Source organism: Pan troglodytes, chromosome 12, assembly GCF_028858775.2.
Source record: "Pan troglodytes isolate AG18354 chromosome 12, NHGRI_mPanTro3-v2.0_pri, whole genome shotgun sequence".
NCBI classification, from domain to species: Eukaryota; Metazoa; Chordata; class Mammalia; order Primates; family Hominidae; genus Pan; species Pan troglodytes.
Window position 1 is genome coordinate 40,492,324 of NC_072410.2, and position 20,274 is coordinate 40,512,597.

Sequence of the window (20,274 nt, forward strand, 5' to 3'; positions counted from 1 at the left end):
TGATGTTAGGGTGTCAATTTTAGATATTTCCTGCTTTCTCTTGTGGTCATTTAGTGCTAAAATTTCCCTCTACACACTGCTTTAAATGTGTACCAGAGATTCTGGTATGTTGTGTCTTTGTTCTCATTGGTTTCAAAGAACATCTTTATTACTGCCTTCATTTCGTTATGTGCCCAGTAGTCATTCATTAGCAGGTTGTTAAGTTTCCATGTAGTTGAGTGGTTTTGAGTGAGTTTCTTAATCCTGAGTTCTAATTTGATTGCACTGTGGTCTGAGAGACAGTTTTTTATAATTTCTGTTCTTTTACATTTGCTGAGGAGTGCTTTACTTCCAATTATGTGGTCAATTTTGGAATAAGTGTGATGTGGTGCTGAGAAGAATGTATATTCTGTTCATTTGGGGTGGAGAGTTCTGTAGATGTCTATTAGGTCCACTTGGTGCAGAGCTGAGTTCAAATCCTGTATATCCTTGTTAATTTTCTGTCTCATTGATCTGTCTAATGTTGACAGTGGGGTGTTAAAGTCTCCCATTATTATTGTGTGGGACCAGCCACTGCAAAAACATGCCAAATTGTAAAGACCATCGATGCTAGGAAGAAACTGCATCAACTAACGAGCAAAATAACCACCTAACATCATAATGACAGGATCAAATTCACACACACAATATTAACATTAAATGTAAATGGGCTAAATGCTCCAGTTAAAAGACACAGACTGGCAAATTGGATAAAGAGTCAAGACCCATCAGTGTGCTGTATTCAGGAGACCCACCTTACGTGCAGAGACACACATAGGCACAAAATAAAGGGATGGAGGAAGATCTACCAAGAAAATGGAAAACAAATAAAGAAGGAATTGCAATCCTATTCTCTGATAAAACAGACTTTAAACCAACAAAGATCAAAGGAGACAAGGAAAGCCATTACATAATGGTAAAGGGATCAATTCAGCAAGAAGAGCTAACTATCCTAAATATATAAGCACCCAATACAGGAGCACCCAGATTCATAAAGCAAGTCTTTAGAGACCTACAAAGAGGCTTTTTTTTTTATGCATGGGTTCAATTTCCCCATTGATAGGAAAAGGAAGAGTACTGTATTTTTGTGTATGTGTATCATTGTTTATTTGTTTTGCTTTGTTTTGATTGGATGCAATGATCGGGAAAAGAATAGTAGATTCTACATTTAGGCTAGCTTTCTCAAGTTAAATTTCATAATGGACTAGGAAGACTTTAGAGATCATATTTTCTCATTTCACCTTTGCTATTTTTTAAAATACAACCAGACCATGATATCTGTTTTACCTTACTCTCAGGTTAATATTTTCAGGAATTTCAACATTTTTTAACCTAAAAGAAACATTGGATTATTTTGACATATCTTCTGAGGAATCAGTGCTCTAAGTAAGTGTGTGAATTGACTTTGAGGTTAAATGAGCCCACTTCCCCAAGAACTTAATATACTTTAAAGACCACTTCCTAAATTTAGATAACCACAGTAAGAGATCAATTTGAATATGAAATATTATGTTTATAATAATACTATAATAAAAACATAAAATTGTAGTGGTTTTTAAATATTTTAAACACATGTATATTTATGATATTTATTACAACCACACTGATATGTAGGCTGAGGTTGCTTTCCCGTATAATATTTGAGGAAACTGAATCCTGAAGGTTTCAATCATTTCCTGAGATTTAGAGGGAGACAATGACAACACATGCTTACCATCAACATTTTAAGACTCCAAGTTTCATGCATTCTCCTCTGCAAGAAGTCCACACTGATTTGCAAAATAGTTAGCCAATGCTCTGTGATCCTGACAACTGTTCCAATTATAATAGCTAAAGTGAGAATAGGTTACATTCCCATTAAACTTTCTAGGAGATAATGTGAGATTAAGGTTGTATGGTGTGTCCTTATAATCATCTCAGCTAAGTAAAAGTATTGGTCCATGACGTGACTCCTAACTCCATGTAGGTGATTGTACTAAAAAGGTATAGGAGAAGAGATCAAGTATCTGTAGCTTCTGGGAGCCAGAACTACAGTGGTGTTTGCACCCACACATTTGCAGACAAGAGCAAGTACACGGGCCTATCTGCAGATCACTTATTCACAAATACCCCCTTGGAAAATTAAACCAGTCTGTCCAATCATCTGAGGTCATTCTATTTATAGAATGTGATCTTAAACAGTCCTTTTGCTTCCCTCTTCTAAATAAGCCACCCAGGTTTTGTCATCTCAGTTGTCTCTCACCTTATGATTACAGTGATCATTTAGAACTACTGATGAATTAAACAAAAATGATGTCTACTCCTCTAGACGTTCACTGGAAATGCACACATGGACTTTGGAATCAGCCGTCTTGTTTTCATCTATAATCTGATCAGTTAATGTCCACTCAGGCACTATTATACAACTTCATGGAATTACTTGCCATTTCTTAACACTTCATTTAATTTTCTCCTTCATTTCTATTGAGAACATTTGCCCTGTTACCTGGAATCTCATTCTCCTTTCTCCTGCTACTCTTTAAGATTAAGCTAAAATGTAATCCTCTTTTTATAGTGTTTCCTGGGACCGTCCAGGAAATGTATTTAGGCCTCTGTGGTTTTCTCTGTCATTGCAATCTTATCATATGTTTTAACCTTTCTTTTTTCACATGAAACACTTTATCCTGTGGTAATCGTTTGCAAAGCACTGTGTGAAACACTTTTCAAGAATTACCATATGTATTTTAAGTTTCGTAACAACACTACAGAATAAAGTTGTATTATGCTTATTTCACAGACAAAAGCACTGAGTTTTGTCAAGTTTAAACAACTTTTCAGATAAAACAATTAGTAAATGACAAAGCCAGACTGAAATACAATTTAAGCTGAATACCACTTTGTGTTATTTAAGGACTCACACATTTTTTTTTCAGTAGATTTTGACCTTTTTATGATAGGATTTATGTTGTATTGATCTCTGTGTTTTTATTGTCTGGATTAATTTTAGAATTTTGAAAGATAAATATTTAGGAAATCAGTAAATTTACTTTGGTGATGGCATGCACCTTGGAGAAAATGTTAAAATGTGTTTCATGAAGAAACATGGGAAGAATAAAATTTGAGGTGGTGTTGGTGATGGTAATGCAGTATATTTATATGGTCATGTTGGGACTCAGAGGTAAAGAGAGCTTTGCTGCTCAAGACTGTACAAGGTAGGGCTAGGCTCCTGAGGTGTCCAATATAAATATTTGCTAAATAGTGATGTAAAGCACCAAGAAATATCCTACACTATAACACATTTACTTAAAATTGTCGCTTAGAATCCAAGCTGTCTTTTTCACTGAAACATACAGGGACACTTTTGGATGCCTTCTTTCCTGAAAATAATTTCTTTTCTTTTTCATCACTCCCCAGATGGGGGCAGATCAGAATTTTTTTTTTTTTCTGAGAAAAAACAGCTGTCTCTAAGATAAGAGGTACTCTCCAAATTACTGTGAAGAAATGCTAATAATCATTCCCCTAGGAAAGAGGACATTTGTTTCTACATGTGAGCCAAGTAAGCATTATGCCAGTTCATCTGAAGGAAAGAGAGAAGGTCTGGCAGCTACAAAGATTGATGCTCAGCTAAACAAGTCATTAGGTGGCTGGGTCATGTTTTGAAAAATAGATTTTTGCACCACCACCCCCCTGCTCCTTATTTTAATGCATAAGTCAAGGTAGAAATGTTTTATTCTTAAGTCATTTAAAAGACATAGTGTTCACATAAATAATGCTTTTATTGAGAGGAAAGACATTTGTGCAACCATATAATTATATCCTTTTTATTGGACTATTGTTAAAGAATTATACCTTATACAGTATTGCAAATCATTCCCATAAGCATTGTGATTAGGGTGAAGTATTGTTTGGCCATAGATGAGCTCTCCAACAATATTAATATGAAATTTATTTAATGTATTGTGTTCTATCCTCTGTGGATTGCAAAAAGATATTTTGCTAAGTTAAAAACATTATTAAAGAGACACAAACATAATAATGAGGCAGGGTTATAGTATAGTGCTAAGAAAGACCATGAAGGAGTACATTTTTAAGTAAATTAAATTAAGCCTAGACAAATTATGAATATTTTTGGAATAGAAACATTCTTTCCCTATTCAGGCAAGATAAAAAAAATTTTTTTTGAGAGACATGGTTTAAGAGAAAAAGACAGAGATAGCAGTTAAGAAAAAAATATTAATCTAGCTAATGACTATCTTGAAAAATTATAAGTTGCAACAAGAACCTTGAATTTGATATTGTCCTCAATTTATAGTCCCTGAAGCAAAGGAATCATAGAACTAATGTGGCCTCACAGGTACTTAGGATTCTGCCAGGCTGCATTCAATACTAATTAAAGTTCTTAAAATGACAGGGTCACAGAACTAAAACAGACCTTGGTTTTCAAAGAAGACAAGGAGCTGGCATTTCCAGATAAGCATTCAGAGACTGGGCTCCTGAAAATCTGCAGACACTTCTTTTTTTAGTTGTATAGAGAAGATAGATACATCTTTCCTGCTCTGCTTTATTTCTGCTCTCAGTGGTTCCCTGTTGTTAGCTGTAAGTTAGGCCAGATGGTTGGGAGGGTTACAGCCTGTGAATCAAGAAAAAGTCTAATTCAAAAAGTCAAATTATATTTGTAAATATAATTTCTTGGGAATAAATAGAGTAGACACAAATCCCGAAATGCTGGCTGAGGACAGGTTCTTCAGCTCAGCACTATGACCTTGATAAGAATTTTGGCCTCTAGTTCCTAGTGGGCCTTTTAAGTTGCTTAGGTAGCCCTAAAAATGATAGAGGAAAAGAGACTGAATATGAAACAAAATAATATATATTTTTCCCTTTCTTGTGCTCAGTAGAAGGTAATATCAACTGGTAGTAGTCATTTGAATTGTAATTGTCTGGAGGTTAGAATAGATAATTTCAAATTTTAGAAAGACTAAAGATTCTGTCAATCAATTAACCAAGACCAGGCACTGGATCTAAATTTTAATTGTAATTATTCTTTTGGCACAAAATTTAAATGATTAAAAGTTGCATTTTGAAGATACACATATAAATATAGAAGTGATCATATATTAACCAATGACTCAATAACATATTGGCATTCTTGAGTTAATCAGACTTGCTAAGTTATTTAGATTCCAGAATATGTACAAGGAACGTAAAAAGGATATGCATAAGTCACCTAAGATCTGATTTCAGTAGTTGGGAAGACTGAAGAGAAAATGTCCAGGATGCTTGAGAATCAGAAACATGTCAAATCAAAGAACAAGTATTGGGTAAAATACTAATAAAGCACAATATGACCTTGATCAATTCAACAACTTTCCTAATGTTTCATTTATTTTCATCTGTACTAAATAACCATAATTGATATCTTTCTAGAATATCAGGCAATAATAAAACCTTCAATTACATGGTCTTGAATTGCTGCTTCATTAAAAAAATGAAGGAAGAGTAACAGATGAAGGTTATTTGTTGTTTGTTTCTAGAATGTTCTGGATCATATTATTATGGTTCATCGGTAAATCCTGAAAATGTAGGATCAAGAAAAAAGAGAATTAGAATACTCCCCAGTATTCACATCCCTATACACATTTCCCTAAAATAGAATATCTTTACTCTGATTGAAATCTCAAGAAAAATCCTGGTATCTAAAGGTGCTCTAGTTTTTATCTGGAATATTTGATTATTAGAAATGTCTTTGTTATAGCAAACTGACATTTATCTTTAAGCCATCAGTTCAAAAAGTCTAGGGCCATCTAGATGAAGTGTAATCTTTCTTCTAAATAACATAAGTTAGATTATGTAGAAATAAATTTCCCCACAAATCTTTTTTGATCAATGAAAACTTTTTTCATAAGTATGATATTGATTTTTTTCTATGCTTATTACTCTCCCTGGACACATTCCAGTCTGTCAATGTCACCATTTGAAATGTGATGTCTGGAACTAAATTCAATAACAGGGGTACAGAATAACAGAAAAATACAATTTTTTAATTTTTATCCTTACTTGAGATACAATATTTCCCTTCAGGTAGCCTGCGATTTTATTAGGCTCTGGAATTGCCATATTATATTGTTTACTCAAATTGTATTTCCAGACATCTAAAACTTCAAATGTATTTTTGACACATGGTGGCATTAAGTAATATTATACAATTTCTCATTTAATAAATACAGAGCTGATTATTTTTGCTCATTAAGACTTTGATGATCTAGCTGATTTATCCAAGCTGCCCAGCCTTTGAGATCCAACTTCTTTACCTGTAAAATGGGTAAAGAATCACTTGACTCATGGAATTCTTGTGAGAATTAAAATTAATTATGTAAAGTACTTAACACAATTTCTGACGTAATGACAAACGTTTCAGAGCCTTCGTTATCGTAACTATTATTGTTTTCATCCAAATCATTGGTAAAAATAACAAATCCACATCGTACTCTTGGAGTCCATCAATTCATTTATATAAAAACCAAGCGGGGCCAGGTGCGGTGGCTCACACCTGTAATTCCAGCACTTTGGAAGGCGGAGGCGGGTGGATCACGAGGTCAGGAGATGGAGACTATCCTGGCTAACACGGTGAAACCCCGTCTCTACTAAAAATACAAAAAATTAGCCAGGCATGGTGGTGGGCACCTGTAGTCCCAGCTACTCGGGAGGCTGAGGCAGGAGAATGGGGTGAACCCGGGAGGCGGAGCTTGCAGTGAGCCGAGATCGCGCCACTGCACTCCAGCCTGGGTTACAGAGCGAGACTCCGTCTCAAAACAAAACAAAAGCTGTTTTATCGAAATTCAGTTTCTTAGTTACTCATAAATACCCGCACCACCTAATTACTCTACTTACAATGTAAATGTCATTTCACATCAAGTTGTGCCACCTAAAGACAAATTGCTTAGCGATTAATATACCCAGAAACCATTTAATCAAAATTTAAACAACTTTCTAAGTATTTCTAATTGTGTCTATGGATCATAATTTTACCCCACTCATTTTTGAAACATTTTATTAACTCTTTTGGCATATCCATCCTGGATTGCAGTCCCATTGAAAAGCTCACAATTCTATTTCTCTGGGAAAAATAATTGAAATTTAATACAGTTAAAATTTTGACAAATTTGGTACAACGACCTCTTAGAGAAACGGGTCTCATGACTCCTTGCCTTTCTGCTCATGAAGAAAGATATTTTATTTCTTTCTAGGACTAACAAGGCGAAAGATGTAACAATCAATCATCAGATATGAGAGGTCAACATTTACCAGATTTGTCACAGGCACTCGGAGATATGACTAAGCTTTCTGTGGTGTGAACATCAGTAGGTAATCTATTTTCCCATCTTTCAGTAACAAGACACTGCTTTTTCTGTAGGAACCACTCCTCCTGTATTCTAAAGGTGTAGAAGGATCAGAAACTACTCATGTTTCACGAGATGGGCATGATAACCTCTAATTGGCCAATTGGAGTGCTGCTACTTAGGACTTGAAATTGGAAATCGAGGCACCTGGGGTAAAATTAAAGGAGGTGCTCCGTCTGCAGGGCTGACCCTGTGCTTACGTGACTGTGAGTGAGTTTCTCTTTAAATTTTGTGCATTAGGACTCATTTGTTTCAATCTGGTTCAGGTTCTAATTTGCTCTAACTACAAAATGACCCAATTTAGATAAATGAAAATCAGGTGTTGAACTTTTTCTTTAAGAGTTGCATAAGAAACTCGGGCTTTTCTGCTGGACTATCCGTATCAGCAGGACAGAAGCCGAGACATAATGACCCCGTGTCTGCCGAAACAGAGTTGGCTTGAGAATTAAGCCAGCACAGTGGAAAAAGAGCGTGGAGAAGAATGGACCCCTAGAAATATTTTCAGGTCTCTCAATCCAGGTATGTAAAAAGTGAGTTTTTCAAGATAAATTCTGTTTATAGTTTTAGCTAATTTGAGTTAGATCTCTTTCACTGGACACCAAAATATTCCTTTGTGTGCTTCATGACTCATTCCATCCACTGAACTGTCAGAAAGTATTCTTTATCTCTCTCACAGTATACAGCTTTCTCTTTATACACATTATTTTTTAAGAAATATAGATTCAGAATATATATGCATATATGTATGCATATATACATATGCACAGATTAAAAATAATAATACATATGTTTCTATGGAAACCAGATGAAGATTAAGAAATAGAACCTTACCAGTTCCTTTGCAGAAACCTCTGTAACAATATCTGCCTCATTCCTTTTATTAAATAAACATTTTATCATAATCTAACAAGGTGTGTTTTCCCTAAGCAATATATCCTTTACTTTTATGGTTCAGAGATTTTTGAAAATTGAATAATTTGTACATAAACCTTCTAGTTTTTTTAGATAAAATTTACATATAGTAAAATTCACCCTAACTAAAGCACGTTCTGTGGGTTTAAGCAAATAAATCTAATTAGGTAGCAACCACCAAAATCAAGATTTAGAACAATTCTACTACCTTCAAATATTCCCTTATGCCCTTCAGAGTGTGGTTTCTTTGACACAGAATAAAGCATATGAAGTTCATTTGTGTTGAATACTATAGTTTTACAATGAGCTTGAAATCAGGAAGTGTGAGCCCTTCTGCTTTATTCTTCTTTACCAAAATTGTTTTGTAATTTTAGTTCCTTGATAATTTCAGACATATTGTATCATGTTTATTTTAATCCAATTCAAAATGCCATCTAATATTCTTTCTGACTTGCACTTTTATCTATGGGCTATTTAAAAATATTGTTAATTTTCAACTATACAAGCTTTTTCATATATAATTTGGTAATGATGTCTATTTTAGTCAGTTTTTGGAAGACAACACATTTTATAGTCTTTCAAACCTTTTATAGTTTATTAATATTTTATTATGACCTATTTTGATCATATCTTGTTAATATGGTCTATCTTGTTATCTATTCCCTGAACCCTTGAAAAGAATATGTATTCACATACTGTTGGGTAGAATGTTTTAAAATGTCCATTTTGTCAATTTAATTGATATACTTGTTTAGATCTTCTATGTCCTTAGATATTTTCCATGTATTTTTTCTATTATTTATTAAAAATGGAATGCAGGATTTCAATATAATTTCAGATTTGCTTATTTTTCCTTTTATCTTTAATTTTTTGCTTCATGCATTGTAAAACTCTGTTTATAAATATACAAATAAAAGACATTCATGTTATCTTAGAAAATTTATTTTTTATTATTAATATTTATCTTTATTCCTGTTGTTATACCTTGTTCTGAATTTTCCTTTGCTTGACATCAATATAGACATTTCAAATTACTTCCTTTTGAATAGTATTTGGGAAGGCGTTTTTAGCTGGACATATCCTTACTTTGTTCTTTCTTTACTTAGATTTTTTGAAAATGATATTCTACTTGCCCTAATTTGTACGTTGTTTTTAAGAAGTCTAATAACAATCCAATTCTTGTGTCTTTTTAAGTTATTTAAACTTCTTGCTTGAAAGCACTGATGAGTTGTTTGTTTCGTAGTTACACTGCAATAGATTTATCTGAATAAGCCTCTGAGTTTACCATAGAAGTGGATTTTCCCTAATACCTGGTAGGCCCTCACAATGAAAGGATTCAGGTCTTCCGTTAGCTACAGAATATTATTACATTCCAGTTTTAAATTTTAGTTTTTCTTTCAGGTATTTTGAAATTATGTTAAAGGACTTACATTTCCAAAATTTCCTCTCTTTTTACTTCTTTTCTTAGTAGTTTTCAATTTCTTTGGTTCTATAAATTTGATTACAAATATAGTATGTATATGTATATACATATACATACTATATGTAACCTAACAATCCACTTCGTTTCTGTTGGCATGTAACCAACAGAAATGCATACAAGATTGTTTATACCAACGATATTCTTATTAGAAAAAAAGAAAATAACTCAAAATATTCATGTATTATGGAACAGGTAAACATATTATATATAGCCACACAAAGGAATGCTGTACGGAAATCAGAACGCATTAACTAAATCTACATGTAACAGCATGAGTGAATCTCTCAAACATAATATTGAACAAAAGAAGCCAAACACAATCAAGTGCATAAATTTTGATCTTATTTATATAATGTTTACAGGCAGGCAAACCTAACCTAAATCAAACCTAACCTAACCAGAATAATGATCAGTCTTACAGGAGTAACAGTCATTAGGAGAAAGAATAAGGAAGCATCTGCTGTGCTTGTAATATTTTCTGTTTTGTTCACAGTGCTCATTAAATGGATGTATTTATTTTATGAAATGATTTTCCAGCAGTATACTTATGACTTTGTGTATTTTTCTATGTGTATTTTATTCTTCATCACAGTATTTAAATGACATTCATCTTTTTAATACATGTCATTTAGAACATGATGAATTATTCTTTGCATTTATTTATGTATTTTTTCTAATAAGTGTTTGGATTTCACATTCTTTTTTGACCTATATGCACATGTAATTATTCTTGGCTTCTTCTTTTCCAATGTAATATTAAGTTTATGATATCTTCTTAACATGAACTGCTGAGTTTTTCCTCACACACTATGCTTTGAAATAGAATAAATAAGTATGGAATTTTTGTACCTTGAAAATGTAGTAACACTTGCTAAAGGAAGACATCTAAGTTTGAAGTTTTCTTAGAAGATTTTGACTATTCAGAGTCTATATTAATTATCAAGCAATTAAGATTTTTAAATGTTTTTCTCACATCCTTTTCAAAGCCCAATTTTTGACTTGAGTTGTCTCTAAAATTTTGGAGCTGTTCTTTAATATCTTTAGTTTATATAACTAGAAACTTTCTCACTTCTGATGTGTGAGGGTAGACACTTCCTCTTCCCTATCCTCCATCTGTTTTGAGTCTTGCCAGAGACATTTTAATTTTATTAGTCTCTCAAAAATCCAAATTTAATCTTCTTGATCTTCTCCTCCATATTCTATATTAATTTTTATTTAGGAAATATTAAGTTCTTCTATTGTGTATTATGAGCCCTAGCCATTACAAAATACACACTTGATTTATCAATCTATAAGTGTAATCAATACATTTTACTTTGTCTTCCAAATTGCAAAGATTGTAAAACACTTTAATTCCATTCTTCCACATCAGAAATTACATACTAATTGTTATATATATTAATCATTTTCTTTTAAAATTTAAACTCCACAATCCATTATTATTTTCTGCAAGTGATGTATTTGGTTACCTAAATATTTAACACATTGTGTGCATTTATTTCTTTTTTTGAAATGCAAATCTTCCATCAACACAACATTTAAAATTTTCTCTAGAAAGTATCTGCAGGTGACATGTCATGTCAATTTTTGTCAAAAAATATATTTATATTACTTTCATTTTGAAATACTACTTCATTGTTACAACGATGGAAGCTGACAGTGATTGGTCTCCCAGCATATTAACATTGTCATATTTCTGTCTTCTAGCATCCACTGTGAGAGAAGTCATCTGTCAATTGTTATCTTTTGAAGGTAAACTTTTTTTCTGGAATTATATAAAAATCTGTGCCTTGCCTTTGGCGTTCTTCATTATCACCATGATGTAGATTCATGGAATGCACAAACACATTGTTTGTAGCCACACAAAGCAATGCTGTACAGAAACGAGAATGCATTAGCTAAATCTACAGATAACAGCATGGGTGAATCTCAAAAACATAATATTGTGCATAAGAAGCCAAACACAATCAACAAACTAAGATAAAGTTTGATCTTAGTTATATAATGTTTACATTTATAACTATTTATATAATGTTAATAATGTTTCACTTATCCTGCCTATAATTCTTGTGCATACTGGGTTTCTTAAATCTCTTTCATCAGTTCTTTCATTAATATCTCATCCTTATATATTGCCTCATAATTCTTCCTTCAAATATTTTCTTTGGTGTACTTTCCCATTCCTTCTGGAATCCAATCAGTGGAAAGCATTGATCTAAGTAAGTAGTCAAAAATATTAGTAAAAATGCAAGCCTTCTTCATCACTTTCATTGGCGTACTATTGTCATTTGATTGCATGTTTAAAGAAACCCATTAAAATGTAAGTGGCTTGAGGGGAGAGATCACTTATTACTTATCTCTGTGTTTCCTGTAGTACCTAGCTGAATACAAAGATAACATTGGGTATTTATTTTTAACAATTTATAAATACAACTATAAAACCTTTAAAAGTACTTTATACTATTTTTTCCAGATATTGTATCCTTTCTATTCACAGGTCAATCTAATAAAGTTAATATATCTTCTAAAAGACTGAAATTATTCAATATTGTAGGAGTATCTGCTTCACTGCATTATTTAGAAAAGTGGGGAGTTTGATCAAAAGATAATATAACTTTTCCTAAGCAGAAATGACAGTTGGAACCAGTATCAAAACCTACCAATAGCCATGCAAGTAATTTACAGGATATTGAAACAGGGTTTTGAAGTATTGTGATGCTTTTTTTCTTCTGGTTTATTAAGACATTTTATAGTGTTGATAATTATTGAGACGAGTTATTGTATAGAGACATTAAATACAAGAACTGTAAAATACTTGAAAGTGATGGCCTGTTTGTGGAGGAACAAAGTGAGACATGAAACAAATGCCCGAGGGCAATATACTCTTCTGTCTACAGTTTGTCTTAACTATTGTGAATATTTCAAATAAATGAATTGTGGGGGGAAAAAAGGTTAAAAAAGCCTCTGAGATGAAAAAATAGTTGGTGCATAATTGATATGAATTTAGAGACTCCAAAAAAAACATATTTTCTTTCATATATTACCTAAGTCCCATCTGTTCTTTGTTAGATTTTTAAAATTTTTTTAAAGGGCAATCAAGAAACCTTTATCTTATTCTTGAGTCTTTCTCTGTTTGACATTGAGGAAACCAGTTTAACTGTCTGGGCCTATGTTTACTCATCTAAAAATTGAGTGGAATTACCTTTGTAGTAGAACCCAGAGGGAAATAAATTGTGCATCATAATAAAGATGGTGACTAGTGTTTATTGAAATATTTAGTAAGGTGATAAAGAATTCACTTGTAGTAATTTGCATAGTTCGTTCACCAGAGGGTATGTCTGCTTTTTACTCAACTTCTATGGACAGGCACATAACTGCAGTACCTGGTGATAGAAGTTTACATGTAGTGAATGTATCCATACTGGGTGAGCGAACAAAGACATACAACTTGCTTTTTTTGAATAGATTGATTTGTCTAGAGTTGTGTGACATGTGAACAACAAGGATGATTGTTTAATGTGGGCCCAAACTTGCAAAGGAGGATCACGAGGTCAGAAGTTCAAGACTAGCCTGGCCAAGATGGTAAAACCCCCTCTCTACTAAAAATACAAAAATTAGCTTGGCATGGTGGTGGGCACCTGCAATCCCAGCTACTCAGGAAGCTGAGGCAGAGAATTGCATGAACCCAGGAGGCAGAGGTTGCAGTCAGTCGAGATCACGCCACTGCACTCCAGCCTCGGGGACAGAGCGAGACTCCATCTCAAAAAAAAAAAAAATTATTAACAATAAGGTTATTTTCATATCAGTTGTCTTTTGTTTATAAAAAATAAATTAGAGCTAAAATAATGTTTATAATTAAAGGCTTTGGGTTATTTTAAGTTCTAGCTAAACATATTTTAACATTTTAAGCTATAAGAATTTTATTTTATAAAATTAACAATTAATTCAATGAAAAATTAGACATAAAATGTTGAATGACATTTTATTCATTTTAATTTTCATCTATACCATATACTTTACAATAATTTTTAAAGCCAGACTGAAACCACTATTTTCCTAGGATAATGCCTTTGTAATTTAGAAAAAAGACTTGAAATTTGGAAGAAGTCTGGATTTCTTTAGTTAAGGTATTTTAGGAGTTTCAAACTAATCAGGGAATATATTTTGCCAAGTTACTTTTTTTAAAAAACAGGCAAATTCTTTCAGGTTTAATTTACTCCTAATGAATGCAGATCATGATACTTTTTTTCTGATTTTTTGAATCCATAAAGTCAATCTCCACATTTTATAAAACAGAGCTTTTTAATTTTATTCAAATTAATGATTTTTGTGATACAAATTTTACCTTGTTATTGGTAAAAAGGAAAAATTGGGAAAGCATGGAATTATCTTTGTAATTACCTTCCCCCCGCCCAAGTTATTAAAAATACTATGGCCAAAGGCAAATATTTTTAATGTTTTAACTTATACCTTTCATTTATTATTTATTTATTTATTTGTTTGTTTTTGAGAGACATTGTCACGCAGTTGTGCAGGCTTGAGTGTAGTGGCGCGATCTTGGCTCACTGCAACCTCCGCCTCCCATGTTCAAGAGATTCTCCTGCCTCAGCTTTCAAAGGATCTGAGAATACAGGTGCATGCTACTACGCCCGGCTAATTTCATATATTTTTAGTAGAGACGGGGTTTCACCGTGTTAGCCAGGATGGTCTCAATCTCCTGACCTTGTGATCCACCCGCCTTGGCCTCCCAAAGTGTCACCGCGCCTGGCCTCTTTTATTTTAGTTGCAATCACACGCTTGCATTTGCGATGTCTGTACGACGATAATCTGTATGAGTGGATGATATGCTTTATTTGACCTTTCTCCATACAAAAGTATTTGTAAATATATTAAAATAAGCATTTTGATCACCAAGTATAGTATTTGCATAGATATGTTGAATTAATCAAGATTTCCATTTTTTCAACCTTTTCTGTACATATCATTTAAAAATGGGTATTTTAGCTGGGCGTGGTGGCTGTAATCCTGTAATGCCAGTACTTCGGGAGGCTGAGGCAGGGGGATTGTTTGAGCCCAAGAATTTGAGACCAGCCTGGGCAAAATAGTGAGATACCGTTACTACAAAACTTTTTTAAAAATTAGCTGAGCAAGGTGGTATGAGCCTGTAGCCCTAGGTATTCGAGAGGCTGAGGTGGGAGGATTGCTTGAGCACAGGAAGTGGAGGTTGCAGTGAGCTGAGATTGCGTTACTACACTCCAGCCTGGGTGACAGAGTGAGGCCCTATCTCAAAAAACAATAATAATAAAAATAAACAGTTACTTTTAACATTAGTATTTCTCAACCTTAGCTGAATGTTAGAATCACTGGGGGAGTTTTTAAAATTGTCAACTAACTCCTATGTTGTTTACTGGAATAATTAATTAATCAGAATCCTTTGGAGTGGGACATAGATCACAGTGTTTTATAAACTTCCTAGGTGGTTTTAATGTGTAACTAAGGTACAGCAGTACTGCAAATCAAAAGAGTAATAGTTGAAATTAATAGGCCTTACTTGGATAAATCTTAATGAGGCATTACTATTGCTCTTCCCAACAATTAAGAACGTGAGCTTCTTAGAACTGAGAGACAAATCATTTTGCATTTGTGATATATTTCTTTCGGTAAATCTCAAGTTTCCTACTCAAGTTCTCTACTCAAGTTTTCAGCTAGTTATTTATCATCCAAAATTATGTTTAATGACCTGTGCAATACTCATCACATGTCCTGGAAGAAGTTCAAATATCAGTGCTTTCCTGTTACAAAACTTCTTCTACTTATTCCTGTAAACAAGGCTTTTCTGTACGAAATCACATTCATTAAAGGAATCAAATCGATGTTAAACCTTGTCTCATTCTACCATGACAAAATTTTCATCTGAGAATACATCATTAAGACAGACATTTAAATAAAATCTAACATTTTACAGTTTTAAATGTTTTCAACCTGTTGCTTTAAATTATAATAATATATTTTCTAACAGTCAATGAGATCTTAATTTCTAATGGCCTTCTTTTTCTGAATGAATGGTTATCTTATCACATTGTTTTACTACTACTATTTAAAATTGTGGGACGTAAATTGAAAGTGAAGTTGTTCTGAATACATTCTTCTGCACTGTGCGTCAGATTTTAATTTCAGCTAATAAAAAGAGGTAGCAAACCAATCTTTCGTCTCCTCCTAAATTCAGGAAAAGCTTAAATGCTTAGGAATTATTATTTTCCGCATGGTTTGAAGGAACTGAAGTAAAATAGCTATATCTAGGTCTCCCGTAGAGAAGCAAGTAGTTTAATAGCTTTTCCAATTATCTTTCCCTTAGATATTTTTTTATCAACGTTTTCAAAGAGAGTGTTTTGGGTATATTTGTAAATTATTATTTTTTCCAACTTACATAATACATTACATTTTTGCTGCTAATATAATAATTCCTACAGTTTGACTTACTTTTAGTTTTCTATATTGTACAATATTTAGTAGATTTTTGTATTTGTTGCATACATTTTGTTAATTAGTAAAATCACCCTATGCATTTCCTTGTGACTCAAGATTTGGCTACATTCCATCATTTTTTATTTTTCAATTTAACTTCAAAATTAATACAGAAATAGAAATAATAATGAGATGTACCTTGTGATAAAATGAGAAGCATCTCTGTAAATTTGAAGATTTCTTCTTCTGGCAGTAAATATATGGTGCTTGTGTGACAGGAACAGCCACACATTTGGGTGAACAGTTAAAATTATTGATTTTTTTTTTCTTTTTTCCCATGTGCTTCTGTAACTGATTTGGTATTTCTTATTAGCCTTTCAGCATTATCATTTTCATGATTTCTCTTTTAAAATCATTTAAAGTGATTTTTCTATTTAATTTACTTGAAGTTTGCAGAAAAAGCTTAGGAAAGCTAATATTCTAATATCTCCAATTCATACCAACTCTACTGAGTTTTATACTAGTGTATTCAGTTTTCATAATATTTTTGAAGGATAGCTCTTCGTAGCCAATTTTACAGATGAGGAACTAGGTATATGAGAGAAAAGAAAAAAAGTAGAGTTTAAATCCACAAGTGTGTAACTCAAAATTCTAGGCCATTTATATATAGCATCCCACAAGCTAGTCAAACGTTTACATTGACGCAAACTCAGCCAAAAGAGCAACTTCTAAATAATTAGTAGAATATTGAACTTTAGCCAAGGATTCTAGGTAAATTAGGGGAAAAATGAAAGACAATAGAGAATAGGTAATGCATCAAATTCACATACTCTTCAGTTATAAGTGGGACCAATTATGATCATGACTGAAGATTAGGTAAGATATCATATCAATGACTGATAATAGTTCAATTTAATGTTTTAGAAAATAGACCTCTAGAAACAATTTGTTTTCTCTTTGTAAATTCTGGTTCCAAAAAAATATGTTAACTAAACAGCAAAAAGCTGCAGTCACGTAATAGGAGACTGATTTGATTTTTTGCCCAAGCAAAGTTGCCAGCATTTAGCAAATAGAAGCATGTATTCTAGGATATTTGAAAATCCTGGCAATGATGCCTGAATCCTCTGGCTTTGGATTGTTTACTTCTGAGCTCTCTCGCTATATGAAAGAGAGAAAAACAAGCCATAAACCCACTCAACATAATTTATTGACAGCAAAGCGTATTTAGGCTTCTATTTTGATAAACAGATGAAGTGGCAACTTTTGAAACTCTTTCCATGCTTTAAAAAGAAGGGGAAATGCATGTGGCAAAACACATTTGGAAATTTAGCAAACCTCAGATGTTTATTGTGAGATGTTTGATGAACCTAAACACAGCTGTGTAAACTTCTACCATGAGTATGGCGTTTTCCCTCAAAAATAGCCAACACCTCTTCATGCTAGCAGCGTACTGATAATACCATCCCATTAAGAAGTAGCTTTGTTCATGAATAGCATATTTTCAAATGAGAAAAACTTGCTGTCAGCCCATGCACAAGCTAATATGCAGTAATGAAAACACATTTCTAGAATAATTTAATATCTCAAAAATGCCCTAAGAGTTGTTACAAAAGTCCTACTTTAATTTGAATGTGTGTATTAGCCTGTGAGTTACAGATGGAAAGTCTACTAGTATGAATTTCTGGCAGGATAAGGTCAAAACAACAATATATTATTTTAAATAATTCCATGTTTTTAATTGACACAATGTAATTATTGTAGGGTAAAATTAGCAAAAATAATTTAGGGGGTTTGTGGGTGATATGTGTAAAAACCACCTGAAAATGCAGAAAAATTAAAAGTCCTTGAAATAGTCCTTGTCCCATGATAAGATTGCTTATGTCTGCTCTCCTGGAAATGCATTAAAAAATGGCAGATGTTTTCACAACAACAAAACAACAAACTAAAAATAAAACAAATACAAGAGGAAATATTGTTGATAATATAGACATTCCGTGATATTCACTTATTTCATTCTTATTTGTATAATAGTTGTATCCATCTTTAGCTTCATGTATTTGAGTTTCTTCTTTGCTAAATTGGTGTCCATGGAAGTTGAGAAGTTATTGGGAAAAAAAATCAGAGTCTTAGCAATTTGTGCAATAATGTTAAAAGGCATAGCGGGTGTTTAATTGGAGTCCCAACAGGAAAGGAGGGAGAGAATAGGGCATATTTGAAGAAATAATGTGTGAAATCTCTCAAATTTGGTGAATACAAAAATATATAGATTTAAGCATCTCTACAAATCAAAGCAGAATAAAATTTCACTCATGCACATTATAGTAAAACTACTGAAAACTAAAGATTAAAAAGAAGATCTTTAAAGCAATTAAAATAAAACAAAGTTTATGTGGGGAATAATGCTTCAGATCACCACTGACTTCTCATCTGAAAGTGTTGAAACTAGAAGATAGTGCATAAATTAAATGCAATGAGGAAAATAAGTTGCCAAATCAAACTTTGAAATTCAATGTAAATGTTATCTGAGAATAAAAAAATGCCTTTTAAAACGAAGAAAAATGATATAACTGTTATTGAATAAACCTGCCCTATAAGATATGCCAAAGAAAAATTTTCCAAAATGAAAACATGATACTTAGTCACAAAAGGATAATGAGCTTTAAAAGAAATAATTATCTTAGTAAATAAGAAAGCTAACTCTAAATATTCAGTTTCTTTATATAGATTCAAAGTTGATGGAGTACTGCCAATGCAATAAGACAAGAAAAAAAGAACAGAAAAATAATTCTATTTGAATATGATATGACTGGGTTGTAGAAATCCAAGAAATATACAGAAAACCTAAAATTAAATTTATTAAGGCCACAGTACTTAAGGTTTATTTTCTTAAAAATTGTATTTCAGATACTAGTAACAAAAAAATGGAAGCAATAAAAATCAGTTCCATTTACTGTAGTGTTAGGTGGTGTTAAAAATATACTTAGGAATAAATTTACCAAAACTTCTCCAAGACCTCTACACTGGAAATTATATAACCAAATGAAATAATGAAAGACCAAATAAAGGTCAAAATATACTATATTTATATAGTCTGCCCAATGCTGTTAAGATCCCAATTGTCCCATTTGATCTTTAGATTCTATATAATGGTGATTATAATCAAAACAAAGTTTTCCTTTGTAGAAATTGGCAAGCTGAATCTAAAATTTACATGAAAATGCAAGGACATAGAATATCCGAAGCAATCTTGAATAATAAAAATAAAATTGTGAGAACTACTTTACCTAATTTTAAGACAGTATGTTACTGGCATAAGCATCAACGCATAAATAAAAGAAAGTTCAAAAATAGACCCACATTTTGTGATCGCTTTTCTTTAATTACAAATGTGCTAACACAATCTAATAGACAAAGTAAAATATTTTCCCAAAATGTTGATAGAAGCTACGTATCAAAATGAAACCTGGATTTCTACCTTACATCATGTAGACTTATTAATTCAGATTTATAATAATTCTAAACATACAATACAAAATAGGAAATATTTTAGTGAGAAACTATAAGAAAATCTTTGTGATACAGTGGTGGGCACATAAAGCACCTAACTCTTAGACTGCATCAAGCAGTAATTTTTTAATGCTAAAAAATTAGACTTCATCAAGATGTAAATATCATCATCAAAAGAAATAGTCAGTGAATGGTGAAACTGCAGATGAGGAAAAATATTCACAAGGCAATTTCTCTTTTTTTTTTTGTTTGAGATGGAGTCTCGTTCTGTCACCCAAGTTGGAGTGCAGTGGCAGGATCTCAGGTCACTGTAACTTTCTTCTCCTGGTTTCAAGCAATTCACCTGCCTCAGCCTCCTGAGTAGCTGGGATTACAGGCACACACCACCAAGCCTGGCTGATTTTTGTATTTTTAGTAGAGATGGGGTTTTATCATGTTGGTCAGGCTGATCTCAAACTCCTGACCTCAAGTGATCCACCTGCCTCAGCCTCCCAAAGTGCAGGATTATAAGGA

At 32.7% G+C, this 20,274-nt stretch overlaps 1 long non-coding RNA gene across 1 annotated transcript in view; it reads left to right on the top strand.

The window, feature by feature from the left end:
• Nucleotides 1–7,423: 7,423 nt before the first annotated feature.
• Nucleotides 7,424–20,274, top strand: part of LOC107973529 (uncharacterized) — a 139,742-nt gene continuing 126,891 nt past the window's right edge. The window contains exons 1-2 of the long non-coding RNA XR_001715900.2: nt 7,424–7,913; nt 11,497–11,541. This is a non-coding gene — a long non-coding RNA (uncharacterized LOC107973529). The remainder of the gene's footprint in view (nt 7,914–11,496; nt 11,542–20,274) is intronic.